Below are 12,292 nucleotides of genomic sequence, written 5' to 3'. Positions count from 1 at the left end.
CATGAATAGGTAGCCATTTAGTTCATTTATAAGATTTATAGGTATGACAAAAGTTTTTACAAATTACTTTTGCCTAAAGCTTTTCATAATTGCCAACTTGTTTGATTGTTTTCATGTCGACAGTATGATATTATGACTTACACGACAATCGAACATATTAAATTGATAAAATTCGTTAGGTAATATAAAACCTGATCATTCCGGGTTGGTTTAGTTTGTAATTTAAAATCTCCGTTACAAAATATAAATATAATGAAAATAAATTCTTGGTCTGACATAATAATTATAGTAATTATATTAAATCTAACCTTTGTATTTATAAAATATGGCTGGATTGTATAAAACCAAACGCGGCTTCTTGTTCATGTATGGTTACTTATGAATAATAGGTATTGATTATTAATCTATAATATAGATAATTCAAGTGAACTTCTATGGTGTAATATTAATATAAAAATCTCACGATATATAAATGCCGAATAATGCTTATCATCACTTTGACAGATCGTCATTAGTCTATCTAATAATAGGTAGGTAGGTACCTATGTATCATAAATCATTTTTTTCACATTTAAAATTAAATTTTACTGACTTTTTGGTCAATACAATAAAAATTACAAATACAATACACTTAAATTCAACAAATTAAAATGTGAAGGCGGTAACAGATAAATTGAATCTCACGAGTTAATCGTTAATCAGTAAACCAAATACGAGTCTCTTTACTCAGTACAAAACCATTGCATCAAATCCAACCAACAAAAACTGTTTTGCTTTCACTGTATGTAAGTATTAATAATTATTTCAAACGAATGATTTTTATAATTTATTATTATGTCATATTATATTCCAAATAAAATACATTAATCACTTTTCAAAATGACTTTATGTTTAAATTTATAATCAATAATATTTATTTCTAGGGTGTGATTTATGTGACAATTCTTTAAAGAAAGACTAATAATATTGTGTGGAAAGAGATTTGATTGTGTGTGATTATAGAGGTACATAGTATCACTTCCCTCCATTTCGGTAAGAGAAAATTTCTCAACTGTCACTTTGTGTTTTGTTTTCTTTTTTATCGTCTGTATTTGGGATGAAGGTGGATAATTGACACACTGGAATGGTTTCGGAAACGACGAGGTTTATTTGGTGTTAATATATACTATATGGTTACATTTTTTAATAATTTAATTTATCCGTACGAAATCGGCGTGCTCGCGATTTGGCTGTTCGTAGCGTTCTCAGCGCCATCTTGTGATTTTTTTCAACGAAAGCCGTCGTCGAAAAAAAGCGGCGTTGCAAATCGTCAACGGTTATATTATAATCTACTCTACGGCGTTGCCGGCTCGGCTCTGTTATTATTATTTATTTTCGTAATCAGCGCTTTATTATTTGCTGGCTTCGATACCGATTCGGGCCTCTTCAGATACACAAAGACATCCCCAAATGGGGACCATACGGGGGTGTCACAATAGGTACCTATTTATTTATTTTTTTGAGCGGCCCCACACCAAAATATCAAAAATATCTATGTGTTTCAGGCAATTTTGAAACATTAAGCTCTATTTTTAAATATTTTTGGATAATTACATATTTTTACATATTCTAGGTTTAAGCACTTATTTTCACATAAACACAAAATTTCAATTTCAATCACTACTCCCTCAACGCCAAATTCAAATTCTCAAATTTGGAAGATTCTAACTCTATTTCAATAGGTGGCAAAAGAAATAATGGGAAACCGTTCCATAAAAAATGAATTGGCATTCATCACTTCAAATAATTATGGTCATCTGGTAAACACAATTGAAATGTTAAAATCTTGTAGGTACATGTCACTAGTAGAGCAAATTAATATTTTAATTAAACAATACTGCTGCTAAAATAAGAAATGTTCCTGGACCAATTGGAATAAAAATAAGTACAAAATTAAATAGTGTTTCAATTGAAAATACTGGACTTCAAACGCTGCAGAATATTATAGCCGTTTTGGAAAATCCAACAGGTGCCTGAGATGTTTCAATTTTTTCTACTTCAGAAATAGGTAATTTCATTTACATACCTACGCAATAATAACATCAGCTGTAGAAGAGGAAAAAAGCTTTCCATGCACTTATAAAAATTTGCTAAGATCAAATCGTCAAAGATTCACTTTCGAAAATTTGAAACATTATTTTATTATTTTTTGTAATAAAGAGTTTTCTGATTGTAAATAAATAATACATTAAACTGTTGAAATATATTATTATGATTTATTGTAATACTTAAATTTTTAGCACCTATTTTTGTTTTTTAGCACATAATTATGAAATCTAGGTACATATTTTAGGTAGGTAAGTACCTATTATTCATTTTTAGCACCTAAAAATCCTAAGCCTAGTTTGTTATAATAATAATATCTGTACCTCAGAGGCAGATGGATGCAAATCCAAATACCCAATTGTTCAGGAGAGCCAAAAAACAATTTTTATTTTAAACGAATACTCATAACTTCTAAGTAAATATACATAGAATGATCATTATTTTTTTTATTCTAATTCAATTAAAGTACTTCTGGAATATGTAAGAAAGGAATAAATATAATACAATTTTATATCTAAAAAAAATAAAATAAAAAACGTAGTGTGGATTTGCATCTTTCTTCCTCTAAAGATATTTTGCTAATGTGGATTTGTATCTTATTTACCTAGCCAAAAATAAAACAATTTATAAGTAAAAAAAAAATATAGGTATAAATATAACAAAGCAAAGCATTTTTTTTTTTAATTTTTATTATGTCATCATCATCATCACCAGCCTGAATCTATTTACTGCTGGATGAAGGCCTCGCTAATCTCCAAGCTGATTCCACTTCTCTCGTTCCTGTGCGTTGCGTTGCCAAGTTTTTCCGCAGAACTTTATCATTTCATCGATCCAGCGGCCTCTAGGTCTACGTTGCGGATGATTTTTACCTCTTGGATACCACTGGATAACTAAATTTGTCCAACGATTGTCCTTTCTTCGAGCCATGTTCCAGCCCATTTCCATTTGAGGTTTTTAGCAAACTCTATCACATCATTAATCCTTGTCTGTTCCCTTATTCACTCATTCCTTCTTTTGTCCTTTTGCGTTATGCCCAGCATGCACCTTTCCATACCACGTTGTGCTACTCTAAGTTTCTGGATCTCTATTTTACTTAGGCTCAATGTTTCACACGCATGTGGTTACGGGAAGTACACACTGGTTGACCATTTTGCAATTTAGGCATTTTCGAAGAAATTATTCTGGCGGCCAAAAGCACTCCAGCCTAGCTTTACTCTGCGAACAATTTCATCAAATATACATCCATCTATAGACACTTATTGTGCCAGATAGATGTAGTTTTTCACCTGTTCGAGCTGAATGCCATTGATGAGGATCTCTTTTTGGCCCGCAAAGCAGTTGAACATGAGTTTATTCTTTGATACATTTATTTTCAAGCCTACTTTGTTGCTTACTCCAGCGAGTTACTGCATTCTGCTTTGGAGGCCTTCTGAGTCTTGCAAACTACTATTTATTGTTATCGGCAAAGTGTAGATGACTCATGTATTCTCCATTTATGGGGACCCGTGTCATTCCAGTCAAGTTGTCTAAATAAGTCTTCAAATGTAGCTGTAAATAGTTTTGGTGAGATTGTATCACCTTGTCGGACTCTTTTGCTGATAGGAAATGCGCGATGGTTTATGGAGATGTTGTTGCGCTACTGTATGTATTATTGAAAATATTTATATAACGCCCGGGGATTCCTTGATTTCTGAGTGCATCGAGTATTGAAAATTTCTTTATGGAATCGAACGCTTTCTCATAGTCTATAAAACCCATCGATAGCGGCAGCTTGTATTCCTGTTACCGCTCTGATTTCTCTTATGACTTGGATAATATGGTCCATAGTGCTGTATCCTCCTCTAAAGCTCGTTCTCGTCTAGTACATATTGCAGACGGTTTGATAGAATTTTATCTTAGTGGATTTGCATCCTTCTGCCTCTAAGGTAGGTTTGGCACTTGCATCTTTATTCTATGCATATCTTGGACTAGGACTTCCATTACTCTGCCTCTAATAAATAAAGCCTTTAGCATGACGATTCTTAAAAAAAATCATTTTCCCCAAAAATGGAGTTGCATCCGTCTGCCTCTGAGGTACAGATATATGTACAGTGTACACTGTTTCGTAGTACAATGCGGATTTCGCGAATTTCACAATAATAATAAAAACAATGTTTTTCAAAGTTGACTAATACCGTGTTAACAAAAATGTTAAATTCACCATAATAAACAATCAATTGCGAATTGGGATTACGATTACAGGATTACAGCTTCAGCTTTCAGGACGATTCAAAAGCAAAATCTCATACCTATTATGTTTTAATTGGAATGCTCGTTCACCACTCTTCTCAATCACTCAATCTCGACTGTCAAGTGTCGGGTGTCAGTGCCGACGTTAACTGAATACTGAAACTGACCAAAATCATGCTATTATACAATACATAATTTTCTTATAATAATATTTTTTTATCTACTATGGTTTTGTTTACGCAAGGCCTAATGAATTTAAAAAAACTAGGTAACCAAAACATGTGTAATATGTATTCTCAATTCAACGAAAACAAATAAGAATGAATGAAAAATTGTGCATTATTTTGTCGAATGGGCCATAACATATCAACACTATTTGGTTTGATTTATGCAAGGTTTAATTGATTTTTAAAAACTCAATCGCATCTGTAAATTGTAGTCTAACAATTACAAATGACTGACAAAGTTTAATGTGCACTATTTATGTCGAACAGCCTATCTCCACCCTTCGCCACTTTAATGTGTATGACTATACAATCTATTCAGGTCAGGCTTTTCTTATGCTTCGATTATTTTTTGAGCTGAAATGTTGATACTTTCTAATAAAGCGACTGTAATGTTTTCTTTGTGGAAAACCGCCATTCTTTTCAAGTATTAAAGTAAATTGTAATATTTGATTCCATTCCTTCATTCGCCACCCTTTATAATGAGTGACGTCTGTTCAAAGCATGACCTGCCTAACTCTGCGTCACTACTGTATTCGATAGCCAGTTATTGATGAAAAAAATGTAGGTGGTAGAAGATAAATATAAATAAAAAGAATTGATTCCTTTTTAATTTTAACTGCCCTCAACCCTACGACCCCTAGTACCAGCTAGTTTTAGTTACATAGTTTATTTATTACGGGAATAAAACTCCAGAACGCAAGCGTTCGAATTGACCGGCGCGCCGCGGTCTGACTGCCTGGTGCCTGCTGTGTGCACAGTCATGATGAAGTCCATACAGTACTAAGAACGCTGAACTCTGCTGAACGCAGAACGCCTGACCGCTCTCTGTCTGCTCAAGCCCTTAGATATTTTATAGATGGACGATTATTTTATGACTTATTGATACACCCCTGTTACAGGCGGGCTTCTCCCGGTGTAAAATAATCATTTAGTAGTCATAAGTCGAAACGTAACCCTGACCTCTAGAAACGGCTTCATAAAACATCTAATCTGATTCCTTGCTCAACTACGTAATTTTTTTTATTCATAAGTAAAGGCCTTCGTCCGGTGTGTGAAAATCATATACTGGGCTAAGGTGTAATTAAGATAAATTTAATTTGATTTAAAAAGTATAAATGATGATGGATGAGAGAGATAATTTTAAGACTAAATATAAGTATTCATATATAATAAATTTTGCCGTGCTTGCCGGCAACTTTAAAATCTCCACGCGCCTCGTGATTCGTCAAATCAAAAGCATCACGCGATAAAATTTGGCCAATCACAAGGGTCCTTTTTGCTGGACGGCGTGGGTACGGGGAAGTTGAAAAAGAAAAAGAAAGTTAGTAAGCGTCCTTTGTAAACCGTGTACGGACCTGCGTAACTAATTGTAAAAACAAAATATGTAATTGGCTATAAAGTAACGTTGTCCAATCAAATATTAAAATATATAACGCTAAGACCGCACGAGAAAGATGATACACCCCTGTTACAGGCGGGCTTCTCTCGGTGTAAAATAATCATTTAGTAGCTATAAGTCGAAACGTAACCCTGACCTCTAGAAACGGCTTCATAAAACATCTAATCTGATTCCTTGCTCAACCACGTAAGTATTTTTTAATCATAAGTAAAGGCCTTCGTCCGGTGTGTGAAAATCGCATATTGGGCGGAGGTGTAATTAAGATAAATTTAATTTAATTTAAAAAGTATAAATGATGATGGATGAAAGCGATAATTTTAAGACTAAATATAAGTATTCAAATATAATAAATTTTGCCGCGCATTGTGCGTGAAATCCTCGCGCGCCGGCGCCAGGGTCAGGCTCGTGATTCGCCGAATCAAAGATCATGCGATCAAGATTTGGCCAATCACTAGTCCCTTTTACTAATGGCGTGGGTACGCGAAGTTTAGAAAAAATAAATAAATTAGTAAGCGTCCCCTTTCCGACATATACGGACCTGCGTAACTAATTGCAAAACCTAAACATGTAAAGAAAGTGTAAAAGATAAGGATTACCAAGTTACACGAGACAGACGTGGTTTTATTTAATTCCACTCTCAAATATATCGTACTTTTCTTTTGTGAATCCGGGGTTCGATGGACACCTGAGCTAGCCGCTGGAACCCCGGGGATCTCAATGGCGCCTTGGCAACGTGAAGCTCGAAGAATCGCATGGATTCTTCCGAACCCGCGAAATAAAATTTACGCCCGCGAACGCTAAATAAAAGTTTATGATCCAGGAGCCGGAACAACCAAGAAATGGTTAACTAAAAAGTGGACTCCGACGTGACCCTTATCAAAGAAGAAGTGCTGTCTCCAACATCAAACCGGGAGAGCCCTCCTCTGGTGTTCGAAGACAGTCCACATACGGAGCTGACCGCGCCTAGCGTCGTGCTGGAGACCGTAGCACCAGCGCGTCTCCAGTACGACGAATGGCTGCACAAATCCCACCTATGGAGACCAGACACATCATCGACGGTATCCAGCGAGGAGGGCTCGTAGAGGCCACGGCCCACTCGCGACGAAAAACGGCGAGCAAAATGCCGATTTTCCTAGGGTATCACTAACATGTTGTGTACCCTATTCGACCACGGGATATTCGGTGAGGAGAGAAAAAGGAAACGGGAGGCCAGGGAGCCTCAAAAGAGGGCTGAGAAGGCGCGCAAGCTGAGAGGAATCAAAGAAGCTGTGCGGGCGCAGGCTCGACCACGAGGAGATGAAGCAGGACCAGTCGCCAACCCTCGAGTCAAGGGTGAACGCCGAGTTCCTGTTGGAAGTGAAATGTGTAGATTATACGAATAAAACATCCGGAAATTCTTCTAATTACGGATACAAAGTTAATTAAGGACCCACTCTCTGAGCCTTGTAAACTTGAGTTCATTAGTAAGAAAAATGTACATTCTAGTTTTAAAAATAACGCTTCGCAGAGTGACGCCAATTCTTTCCGTTCAAATAAAGTAAATATGAATGAATTCGAAAACATTAACATTGAAAATCGCAAACAATTTTATAAACGGGAAAGAGGATATTCTACAGTAGCGCGAAACCTGTTTCAAAGTTACGCCGTGTTAATAATTTGAATCCAAAGAGAAACGAAGAAAATAGTATACGACCGTCACTATTATTTCTTTACAAATTACCAATCGTAAATTTAACACAGCGAAAACGGAACGGGAATAATACGGCATCACTCGACGAAGTGTATATTATAGTTGATAAGTGAAATTTTAATAATACGTTAAAATTAGGTATAAGAGGATGAAAGTAGAGATTGTATGCTTGTGATAAAAAAAAAAAAAAAAAAAATGAGTCAATAAGCCGTAAATTTCTCAACGGGGTTTCAATAATGAAAAAATAATAATAATAATAAAACGTGAGAGGCACCGCAAATCGGCGCAGCGCGCCTTTGGAATAGAATGTCGGGCGCGTAAAACGAAACAACAATTTTTTTTAAATAAAATGGGTTTCACTAAATATAAAGTTAATTACACAGTTTTAAGTGTACTGATTCAGAAATAAATATAATGAGAGGGTGGAATATTTCAATTTTTAATATCAATGTGATTTATACAGTCAATACAATGTTGCAAAATAATTATGGGTATTAGGGTAAAATATTAAAAGTGATAGTAAGTACCATAAGTACAATGGGAAGATTTTATATAAAATTAGTAGCTATTTAATGTATGGGGTAGGAGTAATTAATAAAGTAAATTCGAATAAATTTAAAGTACAGGAAGTCTAATGAACGAATAAATTACTAAAGAAAGAAAAAGAATAAATACAGATGAAGACAATTTGGAAGCACAAAGGGAGCCACCTCTCGAAGTAAGCGCATCCAAAGGCAGCGTAGCCGAAAATTCATGATACCAAAGCTTGATGGTGTGGAGAGTGCGCACTCTCCTTTCTCGCGCAGGTTCATGGAGAGACTAGGGACGTGACGCCTGAAAGATATTGTGAAACAACAAGAGGTACCTCCGAAGTGTAACCATCTACAAAAAAAAGAAAGGGAAAAGGATACTTATTGTGAAAATCCATCCTAGTACCTGTGGGAAAGCCGTGCCGCCGTCAACGAGCCTGGCCGTTGTACCGCTATACGATGCCTTGCCCGCAGTAATAGGAACAGATGGAGACACAGTATCTGTCCGTGAGGTGATACTCCAGAGACCAGCTAGGTATGCTCCTATTGAGCAAGAATAAAAATAAAGGTAAAACGTAACACGAAACTATAATTCCGAACGAGGGCCAAACGTCTACAAATGTAGCCTCTTGGAATACAAAAAAACTGGACAGCCCAAGAGTCGAAGACTGCAGCTCCACGACCCCTCCGCTGACTAGTATAAAAGAACGAGAAGAATAACAAAAACATTACGAAAACAAAATAAACGCACGACATTACAGGAGAAAAATAAAATAATAATAAATTATGACAAATGATAATAAGAAAGGAAAATAAATCAAACTCTGACTTATTCAGGAGCATTGCTTTGAGCAGGAAAATAGTAATTAAAATATAGAAACAATACGTAAAGTTAGTTGTGTAGAGTTTTTTTTTTTTTTTTTGTTAGAATAGTTAGATTGCAGTTGAATTTTTTTATAAACTGTTATCATGCCATGTACTTAACGGATGAACAAGGAATTGGATGGGTGGCCGATGAGATCAGGGCGTACCTTTCGACTTTAATCCAGATGGGGCGAATTGATACACCCCTGTTACAGGCGGGCTTCTCTCGGTGTAAAATAATCATTTAGTAGCTATAAGTCGAAACGTAACCCTGACCTCTAGAAACGGCTTCATAAAACATCTAATCTGATTCCTTGCTCAACCACGTAAGTATTTTTTAATCATAAGTAAAGGCCTTCGTCCGGTGTGTGAAAATCGCATATTGGGCGGAGGTGTAATTAAGATAAATTTAATTTAATTTAAAAAGTATAAATGATGATGGATGAAAGCGATAATTTTAAGACTAAATATAAGTATTCAAATATAATAAATTTTGCCGCGCATTGTGCGTGAAATCCTCGCGCGCCGGCGCCAGGGTCAGGCTCGTGATTCGCCGAATCAAAGATCATGCGATCAAGATTTGGCCAATCACTAGTCCCTTTTACTAATGGCGTGGGTACGCGAAGTTTAGAAAAAATAAATAAATTAGTAAGCGTCCCCTTTCCGACATATACGGACCTGCGTAACTAATTGCAAAACCTAAACATGTAAAGAAAGTGTAAAAGATAAGGATTACCAAGTTACACGAGACAGACGTGGTTTTATTTAATTCTACCCTCAAATATATCGTACTTTTCTTTTGTGAATCCGGGGTTCGATGGACACCTGAGCTAGCCGCTGGAACCCCGGGGATCACAAAGACTTAGTGTTTTATTTAATTTTACCAACATATATAAATCCTTTTTTTTTTATCTTTTTTTGTAAGACCGGGGTTCGATGGACACCTGAGCTAGCCGCTGGAACCCCGGACATCTCATTATCATCTATTATGACTTGGTTTCGCAGTGTTTAATTGAATTTAAAAAAACTAAGCAACAATTTTTTTTTTGACCATGTCCGATCCTAATAGGATCATATGGCCTCCACAGTGTAGGGGTTTGTATTAACAGATTTTTGTTTTTTTACGAGAAATGGATGTCAGCCACTTGCTCAACCTATTAGGTCCATACCTTGACTCGCACACAAATTGAACAATATGTGTACTTGCCAGACCCAGGATTCGAACCTGGAACCCACGGTGTTATAGTCCAACGCTTAAGCCGCGCGGCCACCGTGGGTGTTACCAACAAATAGGTAAGTACATTTATGACTGAAAGTTAATTGTGGACTATTTATATCGGATTTACAGCCTACCTCCAGCCATCGCCACTGACACAATATTATACATATTGCGTAACTAAAACCATCACAAATTAATAGAGGAAAGTAGGTTTTATAGAAATGCTCTAATTCTCAATAGATGGTGTAAGTATAAAATCAAATTTAAAGATTTTTCGTGTATGTATGTGCTTATAATAACAATAATAAAAAAGATAAGTTCGTGGCTAACGATTTTGCAGACAATTTGAAACTAAAGATGAAAGGGGGTGGGGGTGGCACTTTACCTAAGAACATCACTGATCGACTCATTTGGTACTTAAATTAGGTACTGTTTGAGAATTGTAATGGATTATAATATTTTAGTCTCTCTATGATATGCAGCATACCAAGGGATTGCAATACCTAATGAAAATGTCAATACCGGTTGTAGGTACAGAAGTAGGTGCTTATCAATAAATATAGCTATAAAATATTATTTTATAACAAAAACCTACATACCTACATTTGTTATGTTGACATTTAAAAATATGTATTGATCATAATTGTAAACTAGTGATTTTTTACAAATAATTTGAATATATTGATAATTTTAACTAAAGCCCTCAACATTTCATCAAGTCCAAATAAGTCCCGACTGCAGGAAAAGCTTCTTAAATTCAACGCTTGTACAGTCATCAATAATTATAGAATAATTTAACATTTTTGTCACGGATGTTTTCTATTTCAAAATAATATTATGATAATTCATTGCGACGATTGCTTATATACATAAATATTTGATGAAATTTGTTTTATTATTTTTTCACCTTTGTTGGATTCACTCAATATATTTGCATTTTAAGAAAAATAACTTATAATTCATTTTCAAAAACGTAAACGAGTGTGCTTTCTTAATACCGAAAATTCCGGTATTTTGGATTTTTAAAACCGGTATTTCGGTATTGATAAATTTTATTATGTTTTGTTTTGTTTTGAAATACCGGTATTGCAATCCCTAAGCATACCTATATAGATGTGTAATAGACAGTATTTTGTGTACCTAATGTTTTTAGTTCGTAGTTTTCCAATAAATATACAATATTCACAGTTGTGAAGTTAATAAGTTGACAGTTGTTTTAGCAGTGGCGAAGGGTGAAGGCAGTCTGTTAAGATCCAACATAAATAGTGTACTTATACTAAACTTTGTCAGTCAAACGTATTTGGTTTCATTGAGCAAATACTACAATGTGTATATAGTGTATGCCAGTTTTTAAAATTTAATGAAACCCTTCCTAATCCAAGCCATAGTAGATAATAGTCAAAAATATTCGTTTAACTATAAAATATCTCAAATTATGCCATTAAACCATACATCACTTTAGATATATTATAGGTAGATAGAATAATATTTTTTATCGATTATGGCAACAATTACAAACTAGGAGGCGCGAAAAATTTAACACAAAATGTAGCCACATATTTTCAGTTTGCAAGTGTATAGTTTATAAAACGGCCGCTAGTTATAAACTATATAAAAACAGTGCTATAAAATGTTGTTTTCACACCTGTCTGAAGATATGGAGACTAATTTTATTATTAATACGTCACTTCTATACTATCGTGAAGCGCGCTGGCTATCTCACGATAAAATGATATAAAAGGGTCAAATCATATTATTGAAATTTGTTTAGGAACGAAAATTACTTTGTTGTTCTTCTCTATTTGGATGAATTAAAAAAAAAATACTGAATTAATCAATGCAAGGACCACTATTGTATTCACTGATTTAAAAAAACAAAGTGAAGGCATTCATAATAAAAATTGGAGCTTTGGAAATCAAAATAACAAAAAAAAAAAAAAAAGTTCCTCATGTTTCCATTTTTAAATGATTTCTGCGCCAGATATATTGAAGCAAAAAAAAATGTATTTACTGAACACTTGCATAGTTTGCTAATGCACTTTTCACAAT

Source organism: Rhyacophila brunnea, unplaced genomic scaffold, assembly GCF_057557595.1.
Source record: "Rhyacophila brunnea isolate RB1 unplaced genomic scaffold, BYU_Rbru_1.0 scaffold_21, whole genome shotgun sequence".
NCBI lineage: Eukaryota > Metazoa > Arthropoda > Insecta > Trichoptera > Rhyacophilidae > Rhyacophila > Rhyacophila brunnea.
Note: the sequence above shows the minus strand (reverse complement) of the source record.